This window comes from Pelodiscus sinensis, unplaced genomic scaffold, assembly GCF_049634645.1.
Source record: "Pelodiscus sinensis isolate JC-2024 unplaced genomic scaffold, ASM4963464v1 ctg36, whole genome shotgun sequence".
Lineage (NCBI taxonomy): Eukaryota > Metazoa > Chordata > Testudines > Trionychidae > Pelodiscus > Pelodiscus sinensis.
Genome location: NW_027465931.1, coordinates 2,232,806 through 2,251,545, shown reverse-complemented (window position 1 = coordinate 2,251,545; position 18,740 = coordinate 2,232,806).

Here is an 18,740-nt window from a genome sequence, read left to right as displayed (position 1 = left end):
GAAGTCGAGAGCGGGCCGCGGCAAAGCCGCCTTCACCTCCTGGAGTAGGCGCAGAGGGGTTCGGGGGGTGGAGAGCCCCATGCGCCGAGCGAGCGCTCGGGGATCCACCCAGTCCCCCCTGTCGTAGTCCAGGAGGTCTCCGACCATGGTGGTTTCTGCCAGGATCAGCCTCCGGCGCACCGAGGGAGACTCCGCCACCTGCACGCACAAGGCTGGATTGTGGAGCAGGGGCTCCGCGAGGAGGTCTGCCCCCTCGGAGGCCACAACGGACCTGGTCGCCGAGAACAGCTTCCAGGTCTGGAGGAGGTCCTGGTAGAATTCCGGCAGCTCTGAGAGGTCTCGCGGAAGACCCCTCGGGTGGATGAAAAAGAGCTGCCGGTCGTATCGGAGCCCTCGGAGGCGGCGGAGGAAAGCGCGCGCCAAGGTGCCCCATGCCGGACTACCTGCACTGAAGAGGAGTCTCTGCAGGGCCTGGAGGCGGAAGGTCCGGACCTGGCTGCGTATGCAGACCAGGCCCTGACCCCCCTCCTCCAGGGGGAGGGACAGGACCCCTGCAGAGACCCAGTGCAGTCCTGGCCAAAAGAACCCCAAAGCCGCCCTCTGGAGCTTGGCCAGGACCTCCAGGGCCGGGCGCAGGGTGTTGAGCCGGTGCCAGAGCATGGACAGGACCAGCTGATTGAGTACCAGCGCTCTCCCGCGAAGGGAGAGACACCGGAGCAGTCCCGTCCATCTCCGCAGCCGCTCACCCACCCTGGCCTCCAAACCTTGCCAGTTTTCCGGCGGAGAGGGATGCGTGGCGGATAAATAAACGCCCAGATAGAGCAGCGGACCCGCGCTCCACCTGATGGCCTGAAGCGCGGGTGGGAGGGAGCCGGCCCGCCACCCGTCCCCGACCACCAGGCCAGAGCTCTTGACCCAGTTGACCCGGGCGGAGGAGGCTGCCGAGTAGACGGCTTGGCAAGCCTCCACCCGCGCCAGGTCGCCCGGGTCCTGGACCACGAGGAGCACGTCATCGGCATACGCCGACAGGACCAGCCGCAGCTCCGGCTCCCGAAGCACCAACCCCGTCAACCTCCTACGGAGGAGACAGAGGAAGGGCTCGATCGCCAGAGCGTACAGCTGGCCCGACAGCGGACACCCCTGACGTACCCCCCGCCCGAAGCTGACCGGCTCGGTCAGGGTCCAGTTGAGCCTGACCAAACACTCCGCGAGGGCGTACAGCACCCGGAGAAAACCCACAAACCGGGGCCCGAAGCCGAAGGCCTGCAGGGTGCCCAGGAGATACCCGTGGTCCATCCTGTCGAACGCCTTCTCCTGGTCCAGGGACAGGAGGGCGAACGACAAGCCGTCCCTACACCCGAGCTCTAAGAGATCCCGGACCAAATACAAGTTATCAAATATACTACGGCCCGGGACGGTGTAGGTCTGGTCGGGATGGATCACGTCCGCCAGCACGGACCGCAGTCGCAGCGAGATGGTTTTCGCTACGATCTTGTAGTCCGTGCTGAGGAGCGAGACGGGACGCCAATTCCGTAGGTCGCGGAGGTCCCCCTTCTTCGGCAGTAAGGCGAGCACCGCTCGCCTGCACGACAGAGGGAGGACCCCGCTCTCCAGGGACTCGGCCCAGACGGTGACGAGGTCCGGGCCGAGGACGTCCCAGAACACGCGGTAGAACTCCACGGTCAGCCCGTCCATGCCCGGGGTTTTGTTGTTGGGCATGAGACGGAGGGCTTCCGAGAACTCGGCCAGAGTGAGAGGCAGCTCCAGCCGGTCTCGGTCGCCCGCGCTGACCGTCGGGAGCTCGGTCCAGAGCGCCCTGCAGGCGTCGGCTTCGGTCGGATCCGGGGAGAACAAACTGGCGTAGAAGGCCCTGGCCCTTCCACGCATCTCCACCGGATCCGTGAGGGGGGTGCCGTCCTCCGCCAAGAGGCAGGTGACGTGCTTTTTTGCCCCCCTCCTTTTCTCCAGGGCATAGAAGAAGCGGGAGCCGCGATCCATCTCCCGAAGGAGGTGGATGCGGGATCGGACAAAAGCGCCCCGGGCCCTGTGATCTTCCAGGGCTCGGAGCTCCTCCCGCTTCTCCCGGCACGCCTCGCGGAGGAGTGGATCCTCGGGGGCGGACGCCAGGCGCCTCTCAAGCTTCAAGACCTCCCGCTCCAGCTGCTCTATCGCCGCATCCCTCCGCCGGCTGGCGCCCCGGGAGTAGTCACGGCAGAAGAGCCGGGCGCGCACCTTCCCCACATCCCACCATCGCCGCGCCGAGGGAAAGGCGGGCCGCTGCCCCCGCCAGGCCTGCCAGAACTCCCGGAAGGACGCCACGAAGCCCACGTCCTCCAGCAAACTATTGTTAAAATGCCAATAGGCCGGCCCCAGCCTCTCCGAAGTCAGAGAGGCCTTCACGGACACCAAATGGTGGTCCGTGAACGGGGCCGGCCGGATGCTGGAGGAGTGGGCTCGTGCCAGATGGAATCGTGAGAGGTAAATGCGATCCAACCGGGAGTGGCTCGACCGTGTTTTCCCCACCCGGACGTAAGTGAAGGTGGTACTGTCGTCCGGGTGGTGGTCTCGCCAGACGTCCACCAGGGAGTGATGTTCCACGATCTCCCTGAGGACGTCCGCCGCGGCCTGGCAGTTCGCGAGTCCTACACGGTCCCGGTCATCGAGGGTGGTGTTGAAGTCCCCGCCCAGGACCAGGCCCTCGCGAGGATCCAGAGTGCCGAGGAAGGTGGCCGCCTGCCGATAGAAGGTGACCTGGTCCGGGCCCGCGTTCGGGGCATAGACGCTGACCAGGTTCAACGTCCGCCCCTCCACGCGGGCCCGGACGTGCAGCAGGCGGCCCGGGACAACCTCGGCGGTCCCCAGCACCTCGGGCCGTAGGGCAGGGGAGAACAGGGTGGCCACCCCGGCCGAGCGGGCGCCGAGGTGGCTAAAATACACCCCGTCCCCCCACTCCAGCCGCCAGCCAGCCTCGACGGCTGGAGTCGTGTGGGTCTCCTGCAGGAAAACCACCGAGTACCCCCCCTCCCGAAGGAAGGAGAGCACCCGGCTCCTGCGGAGACCCGCCCTACAGCCCCGGGCATTCAATGTTGCGAAGATGGTAGAATTCATAGTGAGGGCTGGGGTAGATCCTCGCGGACAGGCGAGTCGGCGGCCTCACGCAGGCCCCGCAGCAGACCGCTCCCCGACCCGAAGGTCAGGAGAGCGTCCCGAAACCTGCGGGTCTGACGGTGGGCCGCGTCGTCCTGCCTACTGGTCCCTCTCCCCTCCTGCAACAGGGCTCTAGTGGCCTGGAGGATGGAGTGGAAGTCCCCCCAGCGCTGGAGGGCGAGCTGCACCTTTCCCTTCGCCCCGCGGTTATCCGCGAGGAATTGGCGCAGCTCGCCCTTCAGCACCGAGGGGGAACCAGGATTCTCCTCCGTCCGGGCCCCCGGATGAAGCTCACGGGCCACGGAGACGGACAAACAGGGATCCGATCCCCGACGCGGCGCCGTTGCTGCTGGCGCCGCGCTGCCCGCCCCCGACCCCGGCAGGGAAGGAGGCGGCGGAGGGAACAAGGCAGCCCCCAACGGGTTGGGGACCGGGGATACAAAAACGACCCCCGAAGGGCCGCCCGCAGCTAGCGGGAACGAGACGGCCCTCGCGGGGGTGGCACTGGCGGACGTTTGGGGGGGCAGTAGGGACGGATCGGGCAACATAACGGGGACCAGGATGGGAAAAGAAGGGGGGGATGGCAGGGGAGGGATTACCTCCACGGCAGAGCCGGGGGGAAGGGTAGGTTCAGGGCCGGACAGTGGGTCGGGGGCAGGGAATGGGGCAGAGGTCGGGGTAGGAAAGGGATCGGGAACAGGGGAGGACTCGGGGCTGGAGATGGGTTCGTAAAGGGCGGAAGCGGGAGTAGGGGGAGGATCGGGACGTGGGAGGGAATCGGGATCCTGGACGGGGTCTGGGAAAGGGTCCCGTGTGGCAATCCCACCGGGCTGCGGCGCCTCCCGAATGGAAAGTGGGGGGTCGGGAACAGGAAGGGGGCCCGCGCCGACGCCGGGCTCAGGTGGAGAGGCAGGTATTAATGCCACGGCGTCGGCCTGGATGGCATTTTCTGCTGGGCCCCCAACGGGAAAGGGGGATGACTGCCCCGCCTCGGTAGCTGGAGAGGGGGCACCCCCAACCCCGGGACCCGGCCGCTCGGCGCCAGCCGTCGCCCCGGAGGGCTCGGCGGCATCCGTTCCGGCGCTCGAGTCGGCCGGGCCAGTGGGCAGTATCAGGGGCGCCCCAAGTGTGAGGACGGGGTCAGCCACCTGGGACACGGGATCGGGGAGAGGAGGGGGCGGCGCCATAGAGTCGCCGCCCAGACCGAGGCCCGCTGGCGGAGGGTCGTCCTCCCCCTGGGTGAGCGGGGTCAGACCCAGGGCCTCGATCTCCTCGAAGATGGAGCTAAGCTCCATCCCCTCGGCCCCGGAGCCTTCCCCTCCGGCCGCCGAGGCAACAATTACCTCAGCGGGGACGGAGGGGGGCTCAGTTGGAACCGGGGTCGGAGGGGCTCCACCCGAGGCCTCCTCGTGGAGAAGCTCCGCAGGGGGGGCGGCGTCGTCCCCCCTCGCCGCCGCGGCTTCCTCGGCCGGCGCCTCCCGCTGATGCTCGTCGGGGGCACTCTGGGCAGCGCCGGCCCCCCTCGGGATCTTTCGGAGGGGGGCCTTCCCGCCCTCCTCATCGGAGGGGGGAGATTGGGCCCGCAACCGGCGGGCTTTGCGCTTGCCCCCAACGAGCGTCCAGCCCTCCGAGGTGGAAGTGGAGGGCCGGTCAGCGAGGGCAAGGCCGGGGGGCACTTTTGGGGTTCGGGGACGGCGTTGTGGCAAGGGTGGGAAGGAAGGGGATACCTCCACCCGGGGAGGGCCCTCTCCCTCGCCCTGCGGCAACCGCGCCACCCTCTCCTCCTCGGGCCCCGCAGTGACTGACCTAATAGAGGTGGGGCCCGCCTGCCCGCTCGGGCACGCCAGGGGGGACGCCTCTGGCTCCCGAGCAGGGCCGTCGGTTGGAGGAGGGGCGGCCGCGGATCCCGGACTACCAGGGGGGCCGGCGGTGGTGGGGCCGGCGCCCTTACGGGCCCCGGGGGGCCCGGACGCCTCCTCCGACCGGGCCAAGGGACAGTCCCTCCGGACGTGCCCCATCGCCCGGCAGAGGAAGCACCGGGTCTCCCCCGAGGAGTAATGAATCCGATAATGGGCCCCCTGGTAGGGCACCATGAAGGACCCCTCGAGCGCCTCCCCGCCACGCGCCGCCGGCGGCAGCTGCAGCTGTACCTGCCGGCGGAAGGATAGGACGTGGCGGAGGGCGAGGTCCTTACAGCCCAGCGGGAGAGGGCTGATGGTCGAAATGGGCTTCCCCAGGGTGGAGAGGGAAGGTAACAGGGCGGCATTAGGGAGGAAGGGCGGGACGGAGGTGAGCACCACCCGTACGCCCAGGTCCTCCAGAGGTTCGAGGGGCACGTGCACGCCCCCCACCGCCAGGCCCCTCTCCACCGCCTCCTGGGCGGCGGCCTCCGAGGCAAGGAAGAAGACCGCCTTGCCGTACATCTTGGAGGCCGCCACCACGGCCGAGGCCCCCACCACCCTCGCCATCGCCCGCACGTAGGTTTCCATGTGGGGCGAGGCGGCGACCAGGAGGCAGCGAACGCCGTGCCTCCTGGTCATGGTGGGAAAGGGGCCGCGGCCGCCAGGGATGGAGCTGGAGGCGGCAGTCGGGGCCGATGACGGGGCAGGTGAGGGGGTAGCAGCGGCCACCTGGGCGTACGCTCTGGGGGCCTTAGTTGTGTCACCCCCAGAGCTGGTGGAGGGGACAGCAGGGGAAGGAGGGGCTGCGGAGGGCGGGGCGGCTTTGGCCGTGATGGATTTGGCCTTCGGGGCCGGGCTTTTGCCCTTTTTCTTCCCCCCGCCCTTTTTTCCGGCCGAGGTGATGGTTGCTCCCGTGTCTGAGGGAGCGGCGGCCGTGGCGGCGGCGGAGCTCGGGCCTAGGGTCGGGAGGTCAGCCGCAGCGGTTGTCGGGCCTGGTGGTAGCGAGGGGGCCGTGGTAGGGACTGCCTCCATCATGGAAGGGGGGGGTAGGAAGGAGGCACGGATAACAGGAAGGGGAGCAAGGGTTCACCGCTCCTCCCCACCAGACAGCAGGCGAGGGAGGAGGGTGTCTGAAATGGAGGGGGTGGGAGAGAGGGAGGGTGCTGGTTTTGGGGAGGGCAACTGAAGATATGGGGGGGGGGGTGAGTTAGCAGCCTCACCTCCCTGCTGAGACTGTAGCAGAGGAGGAGGGCGCTAATACAGGGTCGGGGGCACGCAAGGGAAGGGGAGGGTGGGGGGCGTATAATTGGGAGGGAAGGGGAGAAGGGGAAAAAGGGGGGCAACTACTCCCTCCCGCCGACTGGTTGCTGGGAGGGAGAGGACCAAAAGGGGCGGATAGAGCAGGGGAACCGAGGGGCCAGCAACCACTCCTCCCCGCAAGGCTGGAGCGGAGGAGGAGGGTGCCGGCAGGGCAGACAGGGGGCAAGGTAACGGGTACAGGGCGGGGGCCGGCTCCTCCGGCTGCACTGGGATACAAGGGGGGGGGGGGGGTTATGGGGCCGTTGGGGAGGTGCAGTGAACAAGGGGGCTAACTAAAAAGGGGGGGGGACAAGCGCTCAGGGCAGGGAGGGGGCGAGGCAAATCGGGTGGTGCTCAAGGGCTGGGGGGGTGGGGAGGGATAAAATGGAGGCAAACAACAGCTGGGTGGGGCGGGGCACACACTCTTGGGCTGGCTGGGGCAGGGGCGTGGCAGATGACTTTGAGAGCAGGTGTGGTGGGTAAGTGGATTTGGGAAGGGAGGGAAGGAACCAAACTAAGCTAACAGGGAGGGGCAGGCAGTGGGGGAAAAAACCAAGCTGCTGGGGTAGGGTGGGTGACCGGGGGTAAGGGTGGCCCCCCAGCCAGATGTAGCTGAGGGAGGGGGGCCAAGTCCAGAAGAGGGGGGGGGGGAGGGAGCACACCCACGAGCACTGTGTGGGGCTCAACCTCGCCCACCGCTGCAGCAGAGTCCCAGGTGGAAGGCAGGGCAGCAGACCCCACCAGGGGGAGAAGAGACAGTCCAGATGGCAAGGGGTGGTGGAGGGGGCGTTGGGGGTGGTGGCAGCGGGTGGGGTGGGGGGGGGGGCAACTGGACTGGGGGGAGGGCTCTAAGCCTCTCCCCCAGGCCCCCTTTTAACAGTTCAACTCACCACCACCCCGGAGCAGATTGAAAAAGCTCAGTCTGTAAACAAACCCCCTCCACAGTTCTTGATGGTGATGATCTTCTCTTCTCCCCCTCAGCGGGGTGCAGCAGCAGCAGTGGGCAGGCAGCAGCGGAAGGCCTCCGGGTGGTGGGTGCTGGTGGGGTGGTCCTCCTCCTCTGGAGCAGTGGTGGAGGGGAGAGGGAGGGCAGCTGGCAGGCCCCCCCTCTCCCCCCAGGCAGCAACAGCAGCAGGTGGTGGTGGTGGCGGTAGCAGTGGTGGTAGCGGTGGTGGTGGTGGGGTGCAGTGACGTCCGGGGAGCAGGCCTCAGCAGACGGACGGGCGGGCAGGCAGCTGGGTAGGGAGGACTCCGGCTGGTGCAGAAGCAGGAACCAGGAACCAGCGGGGTGGGGGGAGAAGGAAGAGAGCAGCCCCTGCACCCCGCTGCCTCTCCTCCTTCTCACGAGTGGAGTGTGGGCGTCTATTTGAAAACATGGGATGGTGGGCGGGCGAAGCCCGCCCACCTTCTAAAAGCCCCTCCCCAGCCTTATGGGAGGGACACTGGACCCATGTCCAACTAATTCCTTGGGACAAATAATGAATAAAGGATCAAGGAGTGCGGGTTAGAGGTTCAAAATAAGGGAGCCGGATGGGGACACCGAGCAGAGAACCCCGGACAGCGCCCACTGCTCCTCAAAGCTGTCGATGGAGCCAGTGGACGCCGCCCAGAGGAACTCTGCCCGGATTCGTGACACAAGGGAGGAGCGGAAATAGGCCCCACAGTCGCAGAGAACCCCCTCGTCTAGCATCCTCCTCCTGGTATTGTAGATGGTGCTCTTAGCTAGGGCCAGGAGGAGGTTGACGAGGAGGTCTCGCGACTTTGTGGGGCCACGGATAGGGTGTGCGTAAATGAATAGGTGGGGGGAAAAGTGCAGCCAGAACCTCAATAAGAGGTTCTGGAGGAGCCGGAATAGGGGCTGCAACCTGGCGCATTCGAGGTAGGCGTGCGCCAGGTTCTCCCTCACGCCGCAGAAGGGGCAGGTGTCTGGGATGGGGGTAAACCGCGCCAAGTACACGCCCGTGCTCACGGCTCCGTGAAGGAGCCGCCAACTGATGTCCCCGATGGGCCGCGGAATTAGATCGGAATAGACGCTGGCCCACCGGGGTTCCCCACCCTCTACGGGTCTTAGATAGTCCCGCCATTTGGTATCAGGGCGGGACACGAGGGTGGGGAAATGCAGGGTGTGGAGCACGAGCGTGTACAGATGTTGCCTTGGCGCGGCTTGAAAACAGACCGGCTGCAGATTTTGCAGCCGGCTGGGGGTCCAGGGGTGGGGAGGCCGGGGGGGCCCGTGGAACAGGGGCCCAATAATCAGGGACGGAGGCTTTGCAGGAGGGGAGGGGCGGGGTGTACCCTCTCGCAAGGACCGCTGCAGGAAGTCGAGAGCGGGCCGCGGCAAAGCCGCCTTCACCTCCTGGAGTAGGCGCAGAGGGGTTCGGGGGGTGGAGAGCCCCATGCGCCGAGCGAGCGCTCGGGGATCCACCCAGTCCCCCCTGTCGTAGTCCAGGAGGTCTCCGACCGTGGTGGTTTCTGCCAGGATCAGCCTCCGGCGCACCGAGGGAGACTCCGCCACCTGCACGCACAAGGCTGGATTGTGGAGCAGGGGCTCCGCGAGGAGGTCTGCCCCCTCGGAGGCCACAACGGACCTGGTCGCCGAGAACAGCTTCCAGGTCTGGAGGAGGTCCTGGTAGAATTCCGGCAGCTCTGAGAGGTCTCGCGGAAGACCCCTCGGGTGGATAAAAAAGAGCTGCCGGTCGTATCGGAGCCCTCGGAGGCGGCGGAGGAAAGCGCGCGCCAAGGTGCTCCATGCCGGACTACCTGCACTGAAGAGGAGTCTCTGCAGGGCCTGGAGGCGGAAGGTCCGGACCTGGCTGCGTATGCAGACCAGGCCCTGACCCCCCTCCTCCAGGGGGAGGGACAGGACCCCTGCAGAGACCCAGTGCAGTCCTGGCCAAAAGAACCCCAAAGCTGCCCTCTGGAGCTTGGCCAGGACCTCCGGGGCCGGGCGCAGGGTGTTGAGCCGGTGCCAGAGCATGGACAGGACCAGCTGATTGAGTACCAGCGCTCTCCCGCGAAGGGAGAGACACCGGAGCAGTCCCGTCCATCTCCGCAGCCGCTCACCCACCCTGGCCTCCAAACCTTGCCAGTTTTCCGGCGGAGAAGGATGCGTGGCGGATAAATAAACGCCCAGATAGAGCAGCGGACCCGCGCTCCACCTGATGGCCTGAAGCGCGGGTGGGAGGGAGCCGGCCCGCCACCCGTCCCCGACCACCAGGCCAGAGCTCTTGACCCAGTTGACCCGGGCGGAGGAGGCTGCCGAGTAGACGGCTTGGCAAGCCTCCACCCGCGCCAGGTCGCCCGGGTCCTGGACCACGAGGAGCACGTCATCGGCGTACGCCGACAGGACCAGCCGCAGCTCCGGCTCCCGAAGCACCAACCCCGTCAACCTCCTACGGAGGAGACAGAGGAAGGGCTCGATCGCCAGAGCGTACAGCTGGCCCGACAGCGGACACCCCTGACGTACCCCCCGCCCGAAGCTGACCGGCTCGGTCAGGGTCCAGTTGAGCCTGACCAAACACTCCGCGAGGGCGTACAGCACCCGGAGAAAACCCACAAACCGGGGCCCGAAGCCGAAGGCCTGCAGGGTGCCCAGGAGATACCCGTGGTCCATCCTGTCGAACGCCTTCTCCTGGTCCAGGGACAGGAGGGCGAACGACAAGCCGTCCCTACACCCGAGCTCTAAGAGATCCCGGACCAAATACAAGTTATCAAATATACTACGGCCCGGGACGGTGTAGGTCTGGTCGGGATGGATCACGTCCGCCAGCACGGACCGCAGTCGCAGCGAGATGGTTTTCGCTACGATCTTGTAGTCCGTGCTGAGGAGCGAGACGGGACGCCAATTCCGTAGGTCGCGGAGGTCCCCCTTCTTCGGCAGTAAGGCGAGCACCGCTCGCCTGCACGACAGAGGGAGGACCCCGCTCTCCAGGGACTCGGCCCAGACGGTGACGAGGTCCGGGCCGAGGACGTCCCAGAACACGCGGTAGAACTCCACGGTCAGCCCGTCCATGCCCGGGGTTTTGTTGTTGGGCATGAGACGGAGGGCTTCCGAGAACTCGGCCAGAGTGAGAGGCAGCTCCAGCCGGTCTCGGTCGCCCGCGCTGACCGTCGGGAGCTCGGTCCAGAGCGCCCTGCAGGCGTCGGCTTCGGTCGGATCCGGGGAGAACAAACTGGCGTAGAAGGCCCTGGCCCTTCCACGCATCTCCACCGGATCCGTGAGGGGGGTGCCGTCCTCCGCCAAGAGGCAGGTGACGTGCTTTTTTGCCCCCCTCCTTTTCTCCAGGGCATAGAAGAAGCGGGAGCCGCGATCCATCTCCCGAAGGAGGTGGATGCGGGATCGAACAAAAGCGCCCCGGGCCCTGTGATCTTCCAGGGCTCGGAGCTCCTCCCGCTTCTCCCGGCACGCCTCGCGGAGGAGTGGATCCTCGGGGGCGGACGCCAGGCGCCTCTCAAGCTTCAAGACCTCCCGCTCCAGCTGCCCTATCGCCGCATCCCTCCGCCGGCTGGCGCCCCGGGAGTAGTCACGGCAGAAGAGCCGGGCGCGCACCTTCCCCACATCCCACCATCGCCGCGCCGAGGGAAAGGCGGGCCGCTGCCCCCGCCAGGCCTGCCAGAACTCCCGGAAGGACGCCACGAAGCCCACGTCCTCCAGCAAGCTATTGTTAAAATGCCAATAGGCCGGCCCCAGCCTCTCCGAAGTCAGAGAGGCCTTCACGGACACCAAATGGTGGTCCGTGAACGGGGCCGGCCGGATGCTGGAGGAGTGGGCTCGTGCCAGATGGAATCGCGACAGGTAAATGCGATCCAACCGGGAGTGGCTCGACCGTGTTTTCCCCACCCGGACGTAAGTGAAGGTGGTACTGTCGTCCGGGTGGTGGTCTCGCCAGACGTCCACCAGGGAGTGATGTTCCACTATCTCCCTGAGGACGTCCGCCGCGGCCTGGCAGTTCGCGAGTCCTACACGGTCCCGGTCATCGAGGGTGGTGTTGAAGTCCCCGCCCAGGACCAGGCCCTCGCGAGGATCCAGAGTGCCGAGGAAGGTGGCCGCCTGCCGATAAAAGGTGACCTGGTCCGGGCCCGCGTTCGGGGCATAGACGTTGACCAGGTTCAACGTCCGCCCCTCCACGCGGGCCCGGACGTGCAGCAGGCGGCCCGGGACAACCTCGGCGGTCCCCAGCACCTCGGGCCGTAGGGCAGGGGAGAACAGGGTGGCCACCCCGGCCGAGTGGGCGCCGAGGTGGCTAAAATACACCCCGTCCCCCCACTCCAGCCGCCAGCCAGCCTCGACGGCTGGAGTCGTGTGGGTCTCCTGCAGGAAAACCACCGAGTACCCCCCCTCCCGAAGGAAGGAGAGCACCCGGCTCCTGCGGAGACCCGCCCTACAGCCCCGGGCATTCAATGTTGCGAAGATGGTAGAATTCATAGTGAGGGCTGGGGTAGATCCTCGCGGACAGGCGAGTCGGCGGCCTCACGCAGGCCCCGCAGCAGACCGCTCCCCGACCCGAAGGTCAGGAGAGCGTCCCGAAACCTGCGGGTCTGACGGTAGGCCGCGTCGTCCTGCCTACTGGTCCCTCTCCCCTCCTGCAACAAGGCTCTAGTGGCCTGGAGGATGGAGTGGAAGTCCCCCCAGCGCTGGAGGGCGAGCTGCACCTTTCCCTTCGCCCCGCGGTTATCCGCGAGGAATTGGCGCAGCTCGCCCCTCAGCACCGAGGGGGAACCAGGATTCTCCTCCGTCCGGGCCCCCGGATGAAGCTCACGGGCCACGGAGACGGGCAAACAGGGATCCGATCCCCGACGCGGCGCCGTTGCTGCTGGCGCCGCGCTGCCCGCCCCCGACCCCGGCAGGGAAGGAGGCGGCGGAGGGAACAAGGCAGCCCCCAACGGGTTGGGGACCGGGGATACAAAAACGACCCCCGAAGGGCCGCCCGCAGCTAGCGGGAACGAGACGGCCCTCGCGGGGGTGGCACTGGCGGATGTTTGGGGGGGCGGTAGGGACGGATCGGGCAACATGACGGGGACCAGGATGGGAAAAGAAGGGGGGGACGGCAAGGGAGGGGTTACCTCCACGGCAGAGCCGGGGGGAGGGGTAGGTTCAGGGCCGGACAGTGGGTCGGGGGCAGGGAATGGGGCAGAGGTCGGGGTAGGAAAGGGATCGGGAACAGGGGAGGACTCGGGGCTGGAGATGGGTTCGTAAAGGGCGGAAGCGGGAGTAGGGGGAGGATCGGGACGTGGGAGGGAATCGGGATCCTGGACGGGGTCTGGGAAAGGGTCCCGTGTGGCAATCCCACCGGGCTGCGGCGCCTCCCGAATGGAAAGTGGGGGGTCGGGAACAGGAAGGGGGCCCGCGCCGACGCCGGGCTCAGGTGGAGAGGCAGGTATTAATGCCACGGCGTCGGCCTGGATGGCATTTTCTGCTGGGCCCCCAACGGGAAAGGGGGATGACTGCCCCGCCTCGGTAGCTGGAGAGGGGGCACCCCCAACCCCGGGACCCGGCCGCTCGGCGCCAGCCGTCGCCCCGGAGGGCTCGGCGGCATCCGTTCCGGCGCTCGAGTCGGCCGGGCCAGTGGGCAGTATCAGGGGCGCCCCAAGTGTGAGGACGGGGTCAGCCACCTGGGACACGGGATCGGGGAGAGGAGGGGGCGGCGCCATAGAGTCGCCGCCCAGACCGAGGCCCGCTGGCGGAGGGTCGTCCTCCCCCTGGGTGAGCGGGGTCAGACCCAGGGCCTCGATCTCCTCGAAGATGGAGCTAAGCTCCATCCCCTCGGCCCCGGAGCCTTCCCCTCCGGCCGCCGAGGCAACAATTACCTCAGCGGGGACGGAGGGGGGCTCAGTTGGAACCGGGGTCGGAGGGGCTCCACCCGAGGCCTCCTCGTGGAGAAGCTCCGCAGGGGGGGCGGCGTCGTCCCCCCTCGCCGCCGCCGCTTCCTCGGCCGGCGCCTCCCGCTGATGCTCGTCGGGGGCACTCTGGGCAGCGCCGGCCCCCCTCGGGATCTTTCGGAGGGGGGCCTTCCCGCCCTCCTCATCGGAGGGGGGAGATTGGGCCCGCAACCGGCGGGCTTTGCGCTTGCCCCCAACGAGCGTCCAGCCCTCCGAGGTGGAAGTGGAGGGCCGGTCAGCGAGGGCAAGGCCGGGGGGCACTTTTGGGGTTCGGGGACGGCGTTGTGGCAAGGGTGGGAAGGAAGGGGATACCTCCACCCGGGGAGGGCCCTCTCCCTCGCCCTGCGGCAACCGCGCCACCCTCTCCTCCTCGGGCCCCGCAGTGACTGACCTAATAGAGGTGGGGCCCGCCTGCCCGCTCGGGCACGCCAGGGGGGACGCCTCTGGCTCCCGAGCAGGGCCGTCGGTTGGAGGAGGGGCGGCCGCGGATCCCGGACTACCAGGGGGGCCGGCGGTGGTGGGGCCGGCGCCCTTACGGGCCCCGGGGGGCCCGGACGCCTCCTCCGACCGGGCCAAGGGACAGTCCCTCCGGACGTGCCCCATCGCCCGGCAGAGGAAGCACCGGGTCTCCCCCGAGGAGTAATGAATCCGATAATGGGCCCCCTGGTAGGGCACCATGAAGGACCCCTCGAGCGCCTCCCCGCCACGCGCCGCCGGCGGCAGCTGCAGCTGTACCTGCCGGCGGAAGGATAGGACGTGGCGGAGGGCGAGGTCCTTACAGCCCAGCGGGAGAGGGCTGATGGTCGAAATGGGCTTCCCCAGGGTGGAGAGGGAAGGTAACAGGGCGGCATTAGGGAGGAAGGGCGGGACGGAGGTGAGCACCACCCGTACGCCCAGGTCCTCCAGAGGTTCGAGGGGCACGTGCACGCCCCCCACCGCCAGGCCCCTCTCCACCGCCTCCTGGGCGGCGGCCTCCGAGGCAAGGAAGAAGACCGCCTTGCCGTACATCTTGGAGGCCGCCACCACGGCCGAGGCCCCCACCACCCTCGCCATCGCCCGCACGTAGGTTTCCATGTGGGGCGAGGCGGCGACCAGGAGGCAGCGAACGCCGTGCCTCCTGGTCATGGTGGGAAAGGGGCCGCGGCCGCCAGGGATGGAGCTGGAGGCGGCAGTCGGGGCCGATGACGGGGCAGGTGAGGGGGTAGCAGCGGCCACCTGGGCGTACGCTCTGGGGGCCTTAGTTGTGTCACCCCCAGAGCTGGTGGAGGGGACAGCAGGGGAAGGAGGGGCTGCGGAGGGCGGGGCGGCTTTGGCCGTGATGGATTTGGCCTTCGGGGCCGGGCTTTTGCCCTTTTTCTTCCCCCCGCCCTTTTTTCCGGCCGAGGTGATGGTTGCTCCCGTGTCTGAGGGAGCGGCGGCCGTGGCGGCGGCGGAGCTCGGGCCTAGGGTCGGGAGGTCAGCCGCAGCGGTTGTCGGGCCTGGTGGTAGCGAGGGGGCCGTGGTAGGGACTGCCTCCATCATGGAAGGGGGGGGTAGGAAGGAGGCACGGATAACAGGAAGGGGAGCAAGGGTTCACCGCTCCTCCCCACCAGACAGCAGGCGAGGGAGGAGGGTGTCTGAAATGGAGGGGGTGGGAGAGAGGGAGGGTGCTGGTTTTGGGGAGGGCAACTGAAGATATGGGGGGGGGGGTGAGTTAGCAGCCTCACCTCCCTGCTGAGACTGTAGCAGAGGAGGAGGGCGCTAATACAGGGTCGGGGGCACGCAAGGGAAGGGGAGGGTGGGGGGCGTATAATTGGGAGGGAAGGGGAGAAGGGGAAAAAGGGGGGCAACTACTCCCTCCCGCCGACTGGTTGCTGGGAGGGAGAGGACCAAAAGGGGCGGATAGAGCAGGGGAACCGAGGGGCCAGCAACCACTCCTCCCCGCAAGGCTGGAGCGGAGGAGGAGGGTGCCGGCAGGGCAGACAGGGGGCAAGGTAACGGGTACAGGGCGGGGGCCGGCTCCTCCGGCTGCACTGGGATACAAGGGGGGGGGGGGGTTATGGGGCCGTTGGGGAGGTGCAGTGAACAAGGGGGCTAACTAAAAAGGGGGGGGGACAAGCGCTCAGGGCAGGGAGGGGGCGAGGCAAATCGGGTGGTGCTCAAGGGCTGGGGGGGTGGGGAGGGATAAAATGGAGGCAAACAACAGCTGGGTGGGGCGGGGCACACACTCTTGGGCTGGCTGGGGCAGGGGCGTGGCAGATGACTTTGAGAGCAGGTGTGGTGGGTAAGTGGATTTGGGAAGGGAGGGAAGGAACCAAACTAAGCTAACAGGGAGGGGCAGGCAGTGGGGGAAAAAACCAAGCTGCTGGGGTAGGGTGGGTGACCGGGGGTAAGGGTGGCCCCCCAGCCAGATGTAGCTGAGGGAGGGGGGCCAAGTCCAGAAGAGGGGGGGGGAGGGAGCACACCCACGAGCACTGTGTGGGGCTCAACCTCGCCCACCGCTGCAGCAGAGTCCCAGGTGGAAGGCAGGGCAGCAGACCCCACCAGGGGGAGAAGAGACAGTCCAGATGGCAAGGGGTGGTGGAGGGGGCGTTGGGGGTGGTGGCAGCGGGTGGGGTGGGGGGGGGGGCAACTGGACTGGGGGGAGGGCTCTAAGCCTCTCCCCCAGGCCCCCTTTTAACAGTTCAACTCACCACCACCCCGGAGCAGATTGAAAAAGCTCAGTCTGTAAACAAACCCCCTCCACAGTTCTTGATGGTGATGATCTTCTCTTCTCCCCCTCAGCGGGGTGCAGCAGCAGCAGTGGGCAGGCAGCAGCGGAAGGCCTCCGGGTGGTGGGTGCTGGTGGGGTGGTCCTCCTCCTCTGGAGCAGTGGTGGAGGGGAGAGGGAGGGCAGCTGGCAGGCCCCCCCTCTCCCCCCAGGCAGCAACAGCAGCAGGTGGTGGTGGTGGCGGTAGCAGTGGTGGTAGCGGTGGTGGTGGTGGGGTGCAGTGACGTCCGGGGAGCAGGCCTCAGCAGACGGACGGGCGGGCAGGCAGCTGGGTAGGGAGGACTCCGGCTGGTGCAGAAGCAGGAACCAGGAACCAGCGGGGTGGGGGGAGAAGGAAGAGAGCAGCCCCTGCACCCCGCTGCCTCTCCTCCTTCTCACGAGTGGAGTGTGGGCGGGGAATGGCCCCCACTGACCCAGAGGAGGAGAAACCCTTCAGGACACCCGGGTGGGCGGAGGCGGACCCCACCCCGTCACCTGACCGGAACCCAGAGGGTGGGGCCGGGAGGATAAGAAGACGGTGGGAGAGGGCAGTCAGGGCCCAGCCGTGGGAGGAGCTGGAGGCAGACCCCAAACTCCTGCCCGGGGAGGCCGAGGCCCGGGCTGGGCGGCACCCAGCTGAGCTCCGGGAGGCCGGCCGAAACGCCCCAGACGGGGGCACGGAGACCTGGCCCAGACCAGCGGCCGGAGCACCCCTGGATCCCGAGGACAACCCCGATGGGCTGGACCAGCTAGATCCCCGATGGGTGCTGGAACGCCGCGGCCGACCCACCGGCGGGACCTCGCAGGACCCAACCCTGGACCCCTGGAGTGGGCCACCCGGACCCTACTAGGATGACTGGGACAGCGCGACAACCCGACGAGCCCTCAGAGGTACAAGTACCCGGGAAGGGGAGGAGAAGAAGGGGCCCAGGGATCGCTCAGGCGGGAGAGCTGCCACAGCCCGCAAGGCCCGGACTGAGCTAATCGCAGCGACGCGGCTGCACTCAGGGTCCCTGGGCCGGGGCGCAGTGAGACGGGTGGGTCTGCGCCCCCCCCTCGCCCCCGGCCGGGCCGTCCCGGGTTCACTCTGGGAGGAGGACTTGATATGGACACGCCTGGAACTGTGGCCCCGCCTCATAGCGAGATGGGGGCTGAGGCTTGTGGAGCAGGGCAGGCAGCCGGGAAACCCCCCCCCCCCCCCCGGGAGATATTTAAGGGGGAGGGTGTGTAACAGGGCAGCTGCCCTGTACTGGCCCCTTAAGAGCCAAACCCCAGCCTAGAGCAGGCCTGGGGAGCTCAGCCCAGCTGGGCAGCGTTGGCCAATTAAGGCCCAGCTGGGGGCTATAAAAGGGCAGGGCTGCTTCAGCCAAGGCAGTGTGAGCCTGGCTGCCGAGGGAGCAGGACGCTCTCTGGAGCTAGGGCAGGGCTAGAGAGTCAGGCTGGGCCAGGATGCTTGGACAGCCAACTGGCCAGCCTGCTAGGCCTGCGGACAGGCTGGCTGGAGAGACACCAAACCCCCGGAAGGGGGGCTCAGAGCGAGTGACTTGGGCACTGCCGGAGGGCGGTGTGGCGAAGAGAGCAACGCGACTAGAAGATTCCAGAGGGGAAACGCCACGTGAGCGGAGGCCTGTGCGGGCGGAATGGACTGATTCCGGGGACAGATGACGGACCCCCGCTACGGTGGTGAGTGACCCCCTCACAGAGGGATCGAACAAAGGCGTCCCGGTGGTCCTCGAGGGCCCAGAGTTCCTCCCACTTCTCCCTCTCCAACTGCTCTATCGCTGCAGCCCTCCACCGGCTGGCGCCCCGGGAGTAGTCACGGCAGAAGAGCTGGGTGATCACCTCCCCCACGTCCCACCATCGCCGCGCCGAGGGAAAGGCGGGCCGCTGCCCCCGCCAGGCCAGCCAGAACGCCTGGAAGGACGCTGTGAAGCCCACATCCTCCAGCAGGCTATTGTTAAAGTGCCAATAGGCCCGCCCCAGCCTCTCCGCACCGAGAGAGGCTTTCACGGCCACCAAATGGTGGTCCGTGAACGGGGCTGGCCACACACCGGAGGAGTGGGCTAGTGCTAGATGGAAGCGCGAGAGAGAAATGTGGTCCAACCAGGAATGGTGCGACCGAACGTCCCCCACCCGGACATAGGTGAAGGTGATGGTGTTGTCCAGGTGGTGGTCGCACCACATGTCCACCAGGACGCCTGCTGCGGCCTGTCAGTTCTTGACTCCTGCATGGTCCCGGTACTCCAGGATGGTGTTGAAATCCCCACCCAGGATCAGGCATTCGCGAGGATCCAGGGTGCCGAGGAAAGTGGCCGCCCGCTGATGAAAGGTTACCCGATCTGGGCCTGCATTCGGGGTGTAGACATTGACCAAGTTCAACGTCAGCCCCTCCACGTGGGCCCAGACGTGCAGCAGGCGGCCAGGGACGACCTCGGTGACCCCAAGCACCTCGGGCCGTAGGGCAGGGGAGAACAGGGTGACCACCCCAGCTGCATGAGCGCTGAAGTGCACCCCGTCCCCCCACTCCAGCCGCCAGCCAGCCTTGACGGATGGAGTCATGTGCGTCTCTGCAGGAAAACCACCGAGTCCCTGCGCCCCCCAAAAGGAGAGCAACGGGCTCCTGCGGAGACCCGTCCTACAGCCCTGGGAGTTTAAAGTCACGATGATGGTGTGTTTCATGGTAAGGGCTGGGGTGGATCTTCCTGGGCAGGGTATTCATCGTCCTCCCGCAGGCCCCGCAAGGGACCTCTCCCTGACCCGAAGGTCAGGAGAGCATCGTGAAACTT